The sequence below is a fragment of the Schistocerca americana genome, chromosome 1, assembly GCF_021461395.2.
Source record: "Schistocerca americana isolate TAMUIC-IGC-003095 chromosome 1, iqSchAmer2.1, whole genome shotgun sequence".
Classification (NCBI taxonomy): domain Eukaryota; kingdom Metazoa; phylum Arthropoda; class Insecta; order Orthoptera; family Acrididae; genus Schistocerca; species Schistocerca americana.
Window position 1 is genome coordinate 959,736,089 of NC_060119.1, and position 12,573 is coordinate 959,748,661.

Below are 12,573 nucleotides of genomic sequence, written 5' to 3' on the forward strand. Positions count from 1 at the left end.
ATTGTCGACAACTAAAATGCACAGAATGTAGAGTGGTTGGGCATCAAAAGCAGGATTGTAGGAATAAGATGCAAACGAACAGGGGGGAAGTAGTCGTTCATCAGTCACCAGTGGGGACTCCAAATCCGCCAGACGGCATCCCCAGTAACATTCAATGCTACGACGGTATATTCAGAGGCGGAGCATTGCTTTATTGGCGCAGTAGATGGTAAGACATATAGATTTTTATTGACCGCAGAGGTTCACGTGTCTGTGAAAGTCTAGTTCTCTACGGTAAGAGGGCATTAAGCCCTCCCCGTTATAGATTACTGGAAGTAGGATATAATGATGTAGAGTTGCTATGTTCAGCGATATATTTTGAGAATGAAAATGCATTGGATGTTTTAGGAGAGTTTAGTCAGATTCCGGTGACAAACCGCTGTGGTATGGCTATTACAGGTCATTTCTCACGATATGACGTTTTTGCTGGAAACAACTGCTTGCTGAAGTTTGGTGTCCTGATACGATAATCATGGACCAAGGCACCAAGTTCGTCGAAGAGCTGATGTAGCAGCTACGTTACTTGTTATGTGTTCGTAAGCTGAGAATTAGCCCTTTACATCCATAAGCTAATTGCAGGAAAGAATGCGTTCATCACAGTATTTGTACACTGCTATTACGTCAATAGCCACCTTAACGACTGGGACGTTGACTTGCCATATGTGATAGTAGGAGACAATTAGAAAATACATTACAGCACTGGTCTTTTGCTACAGGAGGTTGTGTATAGTAGGATAATACCTTTGCTGCTTGTCATTGTCAGACCGAAAATTTGCAGGATTGAAGAAGCGATGCGAAACTTCGCCAGATCATTTAAGGATGTGTGGAAGTGGGTATAGAAAGTACACACCAAGGACTGTAAACATCAGGAGAGAATGGGGTAGCATCTAAGTAAAATACTAGAACACTGAATGGGATCTGGCCGATTTTAAGTAGCCCACATACGCTAATGGGTAAAACAAAGGAGTTCGTCACGTGGTACTATGGGCTATACCAAGTGGTTGAAATAACATTTCGGTGTACATAAATTTGCAGTTACCAGTGCGGACAAATGTTGTGAATCTAGGCATCCTTATTCGTATTTGGTCTTCATGATTCGTTGGCCCCGGTAGCAGTGCGAGTCCCTGTTGTTGTTGTCTTCAGTCCAGAGACTGGTTTGATGCAGTTCTCCATGCTACTCTATCCTGTGCAGGCTTCTTCATCTCCCAGTACCTACTGCAACCTACATCCTTCTGAATCTGTTTAGTGTATTCATCTCTTCCTCTCCCTCTACGATTTTACCCTCCGCGATGCCCTCCAGTACTAAATTCATGATCCCTTGACGCCTCAGAATAAGTCACTAAAAACCCAGTAAGGAGTAGAGGAACAGTAGAGAGCTGTGAACACTTGTAGAAGCCGCACAAAATGCCGTAGACATTAAGTTTACGAAAGTAGTTGGGTGGACCACAGTGTTTTATTTGCATTCTTTGTCAAGCGGTTTTGTTATATTTTCTTGTGTAGAAATTTCTGTTGAAATGTTAATCTAGACTGTTCATTGTTAGTGTTACGTACGTAAGAAGTGTAGGATTAGTCGTAATCGTTGCTAACTGTTCCATTTTGTTGATATAACTTTTGTTTGTATAATTATTTTACTAATATAGGAATTTTTGCTCTTTATTCAATGTCATTCATTTTGTTAGTGGTATACATGTAGTAGATAGTGGTGGTTTGTCGAATAAGAAGAGAATATGGTAACGCATTGGAATTTTTTATGTAAGTGATAGTGTGTCTATGGGTGTGGATCACGAACACTGGATCTCTCGAAAGGCAGAACGGAAGTGACTTCAGATTATTTTCTCCAGGTGCTGTCGCCTCCAGTGAAGACCATGACTGCATTCACTGTGGGGTATTCTGTCTTTTTTTTTTCGGTCATCAGTCTACTGACTGGTTTGATGCGGCCCGCCACGAATTCCTTTCCTGTGCTAACCTCTTCATCTCAGAGTAGCACTTGCAACCTACGTCCTCAATTATTTGCTAGACGTATTCCAATCTCTGTCTTCCTCTACAGTTTTTGCCCTCTACAGCTCCCTCTAGTATCATGGAAGTCATTCCCTCATGTCTTAGCAGATGTCCTATCATCCTGTCCCTTCTCCTCATCAGTGTTTTCCACGTCTTCCTTTCCTCTCCGATTCTGCGTAGAACCTCCTCATTCCTTACCTTATCAGTCCACCTAATTTTCTACATTCGTCTATAGCACCACATCTCAAATGCTTCGATCCTCTTCTGTTCCGGTTTTCCCACTGTCCATGTTTCACTACCATACAATGCTGTACTCCAGACGTACATCCTCAGAAATTTCTTCCTCAAATTAAGGCCGATATTTGATATTAGTGGACTTCTCTTGGCCAGAAATGCCTTTTTTGCCATAGCGAGTCTGCTTTTGATGTCCTCCTTGTTCCGTCCGTCATTGGTTGTTTTACTGCCTAGGTAGCAGGATTCCTTAACTTCATTGACTTCGTGACCATCAATCCTGATGTTAAGTTTCTCGCTGTTCTCATTTCTACTACTTCTCATTACCTTCGTCTTTCTCCGATTTACTCTCAAACCATACTGTGTACTCATTAGACTGTTCATCCCGTTCAGCAGATCATTTAATTCTTCTTCACTTTCACTCAGGATAGCAATGTCACCAGCGAATCGTATGATTGATATCCTTTCACCTTGTATTTTAATTCCACTCCTGAACCTTTCTTTTATTTCCATCATTGCACCGAGCGAGGTGGCGCAGTGGTTAGACACTGGACTCGCACTCGGGAGGACGACGGTTCAATCCCGCGTCCGGCCATCCTGATTTAGGTTTTCCGTGATTTCCCTAAATCGCTCCAGGTAAATGCCGGAACGGTTCCTTTCAAAGGGCACGGCCGACTTCCTTCCCCATCCTTCCCTAATCCGATGAGACCAATGACCTCGCTGTCTGGTCTCCTTCCCCACAACAACCAACCAACCAACCAACCATCATTGCTTCCTCGATGTACAGATTGAAGAGTAGGGGCGAAAGGCTACAGCCTTGTCTTACACCCCTCGTAATACGAGCACATCGTTCTTGATCGTCCACTCTTATTATTCCCTCTTGGTTGTTGTACATATTGTATATGACCCGTCTCTCCCTATAGCTTACCCCTACTTTTTTCAGAATCTCAAAGAGCTTGCACCATTTTATATTGTCGAACGCTTTTTCCAGGTCGACAAATCCTATGAAAGAGTCTCGATTTTTCTTTAGCCTTGCTTCCACTATTAGCCGTAACGTCAGAATTGCCTCTCTCGTCGCTTTACTTTTCCTAAAGCCAAACTGATCGTCACCTAGCGCACTCTCAATTTTCTTTTCCATTCTTCTGTATATTATTCTTGTAAACAGCTTCGATCCATGAGCTGTTAAGCTGATTGTGCGATAATTCTCACACTTGTCAGCTCTTTCCGTCTTCGGAATTGTGTGAATGATGCTTTTCCGAAAGTCAGATGGTATATCGCCAGACTCATATATTCTACACACCAACGTGAATAGTCGTTTTGTTGCCACTTCCCCCAATGATTTTAGAAATTCTGATGGAATGTTACCTATCCCTTCTGCCTTATTTGACCGTAAGTCCTCCAAAGCTCTTTTAAATTCCGATTCTAATACTGGATCCCCCTATCTCTTCTAAATCGACTCCTGTTTCTTCTTCTATCACATCAGACAAATCTCCACCCTCATAGAGGCTTTCAATGTATTCTTTCCACCTATCTGCTCTCACCTCTGCATTTAACAGTGGAATTCCCGTTGCTCTCTTAATGTTACCACCGTTGCTTTTATTGTCACCAAAGGTTGTTTTGACTTTCCTGTATGCTGAGTCTGTCCTTTCGACAATCATATCTTTTTCCATGTCTTCACATTTTTTCTGCAGCCATTTCGTCTTAGCTTCCCTGCACTTCTTATTTATTTCATTCCTCAGCGACTTGTATTTCTGTACTCCTGATTGTCCCAGAACATGTTTGTACTTCCTCCTTTTATCAATCAACTGAAGTATTTCTTCTGTTACCCATGGTTTCTTCGCAGCTACCTTCTTTGTACCTATGTTTTCCTTCCCAACTTCTGTGATGGCCCTTTTTAGAGATGTCCATACCTCTTCAACTGTACTGCCTACTGCGCTATTACTTATAGCTGTATCTATAGCGTTAGAGAACTTCAAACGTATCTCGTCATTCCTTAGTACTCCCGTATCCCACTTCTTTGCGTATTGATTCTTCCTGACTAATGTCTTGAACTTCAGCCTACTCTTCATCATTACTATATTGTGATCTGAGTCTATATCTGCTCCTGGGTACGCCTTACAGTCCAGTATCTGATTTCGGAATCTCTGTCTGACCATGATGTAATCCAATTGAAATCTTCCCGTATCTCCCAGCCTTTTCCAATTATACCTCCTCCTCTTGTGATTCTTGGACAGGGTATTCGCTATTACTAGCTGAAACTTGTTACAGAACTCAATTAGTCTTTCTTCTCTTTCATTCCTTGTCTCAAGCCAATATTCTCCTGTAACCTTTTCTTCTACTCCTTCCCCTACATCTGCATTCCAGTCGCGCATGACTATTAGATATTCCTCCCCCTTTACACACTGCATTACCCTTTCAATATCCTCATACACTTTCTCTATTTGTTCATTTCAGCTTGCGACGTCGGCATGTATACCTGAACTATCGTTGTCGGTGTTGGTCTGTTGTCGATTCTGATTAGAACAACCCGGTCACTGAACTGTTCAAAGTAACACACCCTCTGCCCTACCTTCCTATTCATAACGAATCCTACACCTATTATACCATTTTCTGCTGCTGTTGATATTACCCGATACTCATCTGACCAGAAATCCTTCTCTTCCTTCCACTTCACTTCACTGACCCCTACCATATCTAGATTGAGCCTTTGCATTTACCTTTCCAGATTTTCTAGTTTCCTTTCCACGTTCAATTTTCTGACATTCCACGCCCCGACTCGTAGAACGTTATCCTTTCGTTGATTATTCAATCTTTTTCTCATGGTAACCTCCCCCTTATCAGTCCCTTCCAGGAGATCCGAATGGGGGACTATTCCGGAATCTTTTGCCAATGGTGAGATCATCATGACACTTCTTCAATTACAGGCCACACGTCCTGTGGATACACGTTACGTGTCTTTAATGCAGTGATTTCCATTGCCTTCTGCATCCTCATGTCTTTTTTCATTGCTTATTCTTCCGCCTTTAGGGGCAATTTCCCATCCCTAGGACAAGAGAGTGCCCTGAACCTCTATCCGCTCCTCCACCCTCTTTGACAAGGCCGTTGGCAGAATGAGGGTGACTTCTTATGCCGGAAGTCTTCGGCCGCCAATGCTGATTATTTATCAAAATTTAGGCAGTGGCGGGGATCGAACCCGAGACCGAAGACGTTTTGATTATGAATCAAAGACGCTACCCCTAGACCATGGGCATTTAATTTTCGTGTGAATTAACTTTGTTGACAATGATCAGCAGAGTGTTCGCGACTATAATTCATGTGGGTATTTGTTGTGATTAATGTTTTGCCATGGTTGTAATTGTAATGGCTTACGTTGTAGGTTCTGTGGGAGTTCTCGGTGTTTTCGGTCTTGAACTAAAGTACACTGATGGGACTGAAGAAGATTCAGGATGTAATGCCTTTAAGCAATTTTTATGTGATGATTGGTAAGGGATTTTTTGGATTTACGGCAACTAGAGGCTTTATTAAATTCGTTTTGAGGGCTGTGTATCTGATCGATGTTTGTAAGTAATTGCAAGGTGGGCCATACCGTGATGTGGGAGTGACAAGGAACGTGTTCTGTGCAATAACTGACCTGTGTAGTACATACCGACGCCGAAACATGCGAGATGCGATTGTTATTAGGCAAAACAGGAAAGGAAGGCTACCCAAGGGGTTATAGTAGCATCAAAATCTTGTCTCTGACAGCAAGTGTACATTGGATGTACTGCATGTACAAATTGGAAATAACTGTTGTACGATTGATATGAGCGGGGTAAACCTAGGTGCAAGATAAGTTGGAGCCAAACAGTAGGGGATTGTTAATTAATGGAAAGATTGGGAACTCACTGGACCAACTTACCAACTCCATGAGTGGAAACACCATTGACAATGTGACACAGCCTTCGTTGTACTGGCCAACTAAAACATTCGAAATCCTCCCAGTCCAGAACCTAACCTACCTCAATGAGACCTTGGAACAGGACCCTATCAACGCACTGGACAAGCTGTAGCAACACAGAAAGGACACATTACTGCAGAGCTGATGCTCCAGCTGACTACGTTGTGAAGCCTACATCTTCCTTAGGAGGAAGACTGCCTACTCACTTGAACACCCACTGCGTAAGTTCGCATCAGAGTGGCTTAAACTTAGAGAGTAAGAATTTGTTAAACACTCAGCCAATGAATCGTTGTTGTGGTCTTCAGTCCTGAGACTGGTTTGATGCAGCTCTCCATGCTACTCTATCCTGAGCAAGCTTCATCATCTCCCAGTACCTACTGCAAGCTACATCCTTCTGAATCTGCTTAGTGTATTCATCTCTTGGTCTCCCTCTACGATTTTTACCTTCCTCGCTGCCCTCCAATACTAAATTGGTGATCCCTTGATGCCCCAGAATATGTCCTACCAACCGGCCGCTTCTTCGAGTCAAGTTGTGATTCAAATTTCTCTTCTCCCAAGTTCTATTCAATACCTCCTTATTAGTCAAGTTATCTACCCATCTAATCTTCAGAATTCTTCTGTAGCACCACATTTCGAAAGCTTCTATTCTCATCTTGTCTAAACTACACTTACATACATGGCTACACTCCATACAAATACTTTCAGAAATCACTTCCTGACACTTAAAGCTATACTGGAAGTTAACAAATTTCTCTTCTTCAGAAATGCTTTCCTTGCCATTGCCAGTCTACATTTTATATCCTCTCTACTTCGACCATCATCAGTTATTTTGCTCCCCAAATAGCAGAACTGATTTACTAATTTAAGCATCTCATTTCCTAATCTAATTCCCTTAGCATCACCTGACTTAATTGGACTATATTCCATAATCGTCGTTTTGCTTTTGTTGATGTTCATCTTATATCCTCCTTCAATACATTGTCCATTCCGTTCTTCTGCTCTTTCAGGTACTTTGCTGTCTCTGACAGAATTACGATGTCATCGGCGAAACTCAAAATTTTTATATCTTCTTCATGGATTTTAATTCGTACTCTGAATTTTACTTTTGTTTCCTTTACTGCTTGCTCAATATACAGATTGAATAACATCGGGGATAGGCTACAACACTGTCTCACTCGCTTCCCAAACACTGCTTCCCTTTCATGCCCTTCGACTCGTATAACTGCCATCAGGTTTCTGTAGAAACCATAAATAGCCTTTCGCTCCCTGTATTTTACCCCCAGCACCTTTACAATTTGAAAGAGAGTATGCCAATCAACACAGTCAAAAGCTCTCTCTAAGTCTCCAAATGCTAGAAATGTGGGTTTGCCTTTCCATAATCTATTTTCTAAGATAAGTCATAGGGTCAGTATTGCCTCACGTGTTCCAACATTTCTACGGAATCCAAACTGATCTTCCCTCAAGTCGGCTTTCACTCGTCTGTAAGGAATTCGTGTTAGTATTTTGCAGCCATGGCTTATTAAACTGATAGTTCTGTAATTTTCACTTCTGCGACACCTGCTTTCTTTGGGATTGGAATTATTATATTCTTCTTGAAGTCTGAGGGTATTTCGCCTGTCTCATACATCTTGCTCACCAGATTGTAGAGTTTTGTCAGGGCTGGCTCTCCCAAGGCTGTGCTCTGTTAAACTCTTCATGCAGTGTTATATCTCCCATTTCATCTTCTTCTACCTCCTCTTCCATTTCCATAATATTGTCCTCAAGACCACTGCGGTTGTATAGACCCTCTGTATACTCCTTCCCCCTTTCTGCTTTCCCTTATTTGCTTAGAACTGGGTTTCCATGTGAACTCTTGATAGTCATGCAAGTTGTTCTTTTTTCTCCAAAGGTCCCTTTAATTTTCCTGTAGGCAGTATCTATCTTACTCCTAGTAATATGCGCCTCTACATCCTCACATTTGTCCTCTAGCCATCACTGCTTAGCCTTTTTGCACTTCCTGTCGATCTCATTTTTGAGACGTTTGTATTCCTTTCTGCCTGCTTCATTCACTGATTTTTGTATTTTCTCCTTTCATCAACTAAATTCAATCTCTCTTCTGTTACCCAAGGATTTCTATTAGCCCTCGTCTTTTTACCTACTTGATCCTCTGCTGCTTTCACTATTTCTTCTCTCAAAGCTACCCATTCTTCTTCTACTGTATTTCGCTCCCCCATTCTTGTCAATCGATACCAAATGCTCTCCTTGAAACTCTCTACAACCTCTGGTTCCGTCAGTTTATGCAGGTCCCATCTCCTTAAATTCCCAAATTTTTGCAGTTTCCTCAGATTTAATCTGCAGTTCATATCCAATAGATTGTGATCAGAGTTCACATCTGCCATTGGAAATGTCTTACAACTTAAACCTGGTTCCTAAATCTCTGCTTTACCATCATATAATCTATCTGAAACCTTCCAGTATCTCCAGGCTTCTTCCATGTATACAACTTTCGTTCGTGATTCTTGAACCAAGGGTTAGCTATGATTAAGTTATGCTCTGTGCAAAATTCTACCAGGCGGCTTCCTCTTTCATTCCTTACCCCCATTCCATATTCACCTACTACGTTTCCTTCTGTTCCTTTTCCCTCTAACGAATTCCAGTCACCCATAACTATTAAATTTTCGTCTCCCTTCACTATCGGAATAATTTCTTTTATCTCATCATACATTTCATTAATATCTCCGTCACCTTCAGAGCTAGTTGGTATATAAACTTGTATATTAATTGTATAAGTGATTGTGCAAGTAAGAGGATGCTGGTAGACCTCTTTAATTCATATAATCTTATGCAAACCGTATTCTTTCCGACGAGAGTGCAAGGGAACAGTAGAACAACCATAGACAATATTTTTGTTCATTCATCATTATTAGAAGGGCATTCTGTTAGCAAAAAGGTGAATGGCCTTTCAGATCATGATGCACAAATTTTAAGTCTAAAAAATTTTTGTGCTGGAAAACATGTTAAATATAGTTACCAACTTTTTAGGAAAGCTGATCCAGTTGCTGTACAGACTTTTGTAAACCTTATCAAGGAACAAGAGTGGCAAGATGTTTATAGTGCTGATACAGTAGACGATAAATATAATGCTTTCCTCAAGACTTTTCTCGTGCTCTTTGAAAGTTGCTTTCCGTTAGAACGTTCAAAACAGGGTACTAGCACAAACAGGCAGCCTGGGTGGCTGACTAAAGTGATAAGAATATCTTGTAGAACAAAGTGGCAATTATATCAAAACGTTAGAAACAGTCAAAATCTAAATGCAGCAGCCCATTACAAACAGTATTGTAAGGTGCTTAAAAAAGTTATTAGGAAGGCAAAAAGTATGTGGTATGCAGATAGAATAGCTAAGTCTCAGGATAAAATTAAAACCATATGGTCAGTCGTAAAGGAAGTGGCTGGTCTGCAGAGACAGGTCGAGAATATAGAATCAGTGCGTAGTGGGGATGTCCGTGTTACTGATAAGTCGCATATATGTACAGTACTTAATAATCACTTTCTGAATATAGCAGGTGAACTAAATAGAAACCTAGTCCCAACAGGGAATCATATAGCGCTCTTGGAAAAAAGTGTTCTGAGACTGTTACCTGAAATGCTCCTCCATGATACTGACAAGAGGGAGATTGAGTTAATAATTAAATCACTAAAGACCAAGAACTCTCATGGATATGACGGGGTATCTAGCAGAATACTGAAGTATTGTTCCACGTATGTTGGTTCAGTACTTAGCCATATCTGTAACTTTTCCTTTAGGAGTGGTCAGTTTCCTGACCGATTAAAGTACTCGGTAGTGAAGCCACTTTATAATAAGGGAGACAGGGATAATGTTGACAATTATAGACCTATTTCTATGCCATCGGTGTTTGCTAAAGTTATCGAGAGGGTTGTATATACAAGGTTACTGCAGCATTTAAATTCACATAATTTGCTGTCAAATGTACAGTTTGGTTTTAGAAATGGCTTAACAACTGAAAATGCTATAGTCTCTTTTCTCTGTGAGGTTTTGGACGGATTAAATAAAAGGTTGCGAACGTTAGGTGTTTTCTTTGATTTAACGAAGGCTTTTGACTGTGTTGACCACAAAATATTACTGCAGAAGTTGGAACATTATGGAGTAAGGGGAGTAGCTTACAATTGGTTCGCCTCCTACTTTAAGAACAGAAAGCAGAAGGTAATCTTCCGCAATATTGAGAGTGGTAATGATGTTCAGTCCCAATGGGGCACTGTTAAATGGGGAGTTCCCCAAGGGTCGGTGCTGGGGCCACTGCTGTTCCTTATTTATGTAAATGATATGCCTTCTAGTATTACAGGTGATTCAAAAATATTTCTGTTTGCTGATGACACCACCTTGGTAGTGAAGGATCTTGTGTGTAATGGTGAAACATTATCAAATAATGTAGTTCATGATATAAGTTCGTGGCTTGTGGAAAATAATTTGAAGCTAAATCACAGTAAGACTCAGTTTTTACAGTTTCTAACCCACAATTCAACAAGAACTGACATTTTAATCAGACAGAATGGGCATGTTATAAGCGAGACGGAACAGTTCAAGTTCCTAGGCGTACGGATAGATAGTAAGCTGTTGTGGAAAGCCCATGTTCAGGATCTTGTTCACAAACTAAATGCCGCTTTCTCTACCATTAGAACAGTATCTGAAATAAGTGACATTTCAACGCGAAAAGTAGTATACTTCGCATATTTTCATACGCTTACGTCATATGGTATTATTTTTTGGGGTAATTCTTGTGATTCAAAAAGGGTATTTTTGGCTCTAAAACGGGCTGTTCGAGCTATGTATGGTGTAAGTTCGAAAACCTCTTGTCGGCCCCTATTCAATAGTCTGGGAATTTTGACATTGCCCTCACAGTATGTATTTTCTTTAATGTCGTTTGTTGTTAGCAATATTAGCTTATTCCCAAGAGTTAACAGCTTTCACTCAGTTAATACTAGGCAGAAATCAAATCTGCATGTGGAATGCACTTCCTTGACTCTTGTGCAGAAAGGAGTGCAGTATTCTGCTGCATCCATTTTCAATAAGCTACCACAAGAACTCAAAAATCTTAGCAGTAGCCCAAACACCTTTAAGTCTAAACTGAAGAGTTTCCTCATGGCTCACTCCTTCTATTCTATCGAGAAGCTCCTGGAAGAGATACAAAATTAAGCAAATTCCAGTGTTACATTCTTGATTTTCTTTATTTAAACTAACGACTTGTCGCCTGAATATGTTTCTTATATTTCATTTTATCTGTTTCTACAATCGTGTTTTAATTTCATGTATTGACTCGTTCCATGACCATGGAGACTTCTCCTAAATGTGGTCCCACGGAACAATAAATAAATAAAAAGAAACTACTGTGGTAGGCGTGGGCTTCGTATTTATCTTGGCCAAAATAATGCGTTCATTATGCTGTTTGCAGTGGCTTACCCACATTCCTATTTTTATTCATTATTAAACCTACTCCTGCATTACCCCTATTTGATTTTGCATTTATAACCCAATATTCGCCTGTCCAAATGTCTTGTTCCTCCTGCCACCGAACTTCACTAATTCCCAATATATCTAACTTTAACCTATCCATTTCCCTTTTTAAATTTTCTAACCTACCTGCCCGATTAAGGGATCTGACATTCCACGTTCCGACCCGTAGAATGTCAGTTTTCTTTCTCCTGATAACATCGTCCTCCTGAGCAGTCCCCGCCCGGAAATCCGAATGGGGGACTATTCTACCTCCGGAATATTTTACCCAAGAGGACGTCATCATCATTTAACCAAACAGTAAAGCTGCATGCCCTCGGTAAAAATTACGGCTGTAGTTTTTCCTTGCTTTCAGCCGTTCGCAGTACCAGTACAGCAAGGCCTTCTTGGTTAGTGTTACAAGGCCAGATCAGTCAATCATCCAGACAGTTGTCCCTGCAACTGCTGAATAGGCTGCTGCCCCTCCTCAGGAACCACACCATTGTCTGGTCTCTCAACAGATACCCCCCCCCCCCCTCGGTTGTGATTGGACCTATGGTACGGCTATCTGTATCGCTGAGGCATGCAAGCCTCCCCTCCAATGGGAGGTTCATGCGGGGAGGAGAGGTAGGGGGAGCCAATGAATCACGTGTTTTAAAAGAGACTAGTATAAAGGAAAACGGAATGTACTGTACACATTTGTCAAACCATAATGTAGGTGTCTATCTTTTGAGAATTGCCATGAACTGCGATCTGGTGGGTTGAATTCTGAAGGGGAGAGACGTATTACACTGCAGCTGCTTTACTTCTCATAGTTAAACAAAGGTGAACGTCTTACTCGTAGTTTAATGAAGGAAGCATCCCAGATATAAGTCAGCTGGGC

At 41.2% G+C, this 12,573-nt stretch overlaps 1 protein-coding gene across 1 annotated transcript in view; it reads left to right on the plus strand.

Annotated features, from left to right (window-relative positions):
- The window catches only part of LOC124595544, a 699,724-nt gene that overhangs the window by 487,077 nt on the left and 200,074 nt on the right, over positions 1-12,573 (plus strand). The window lies entirely within an intron of this gene.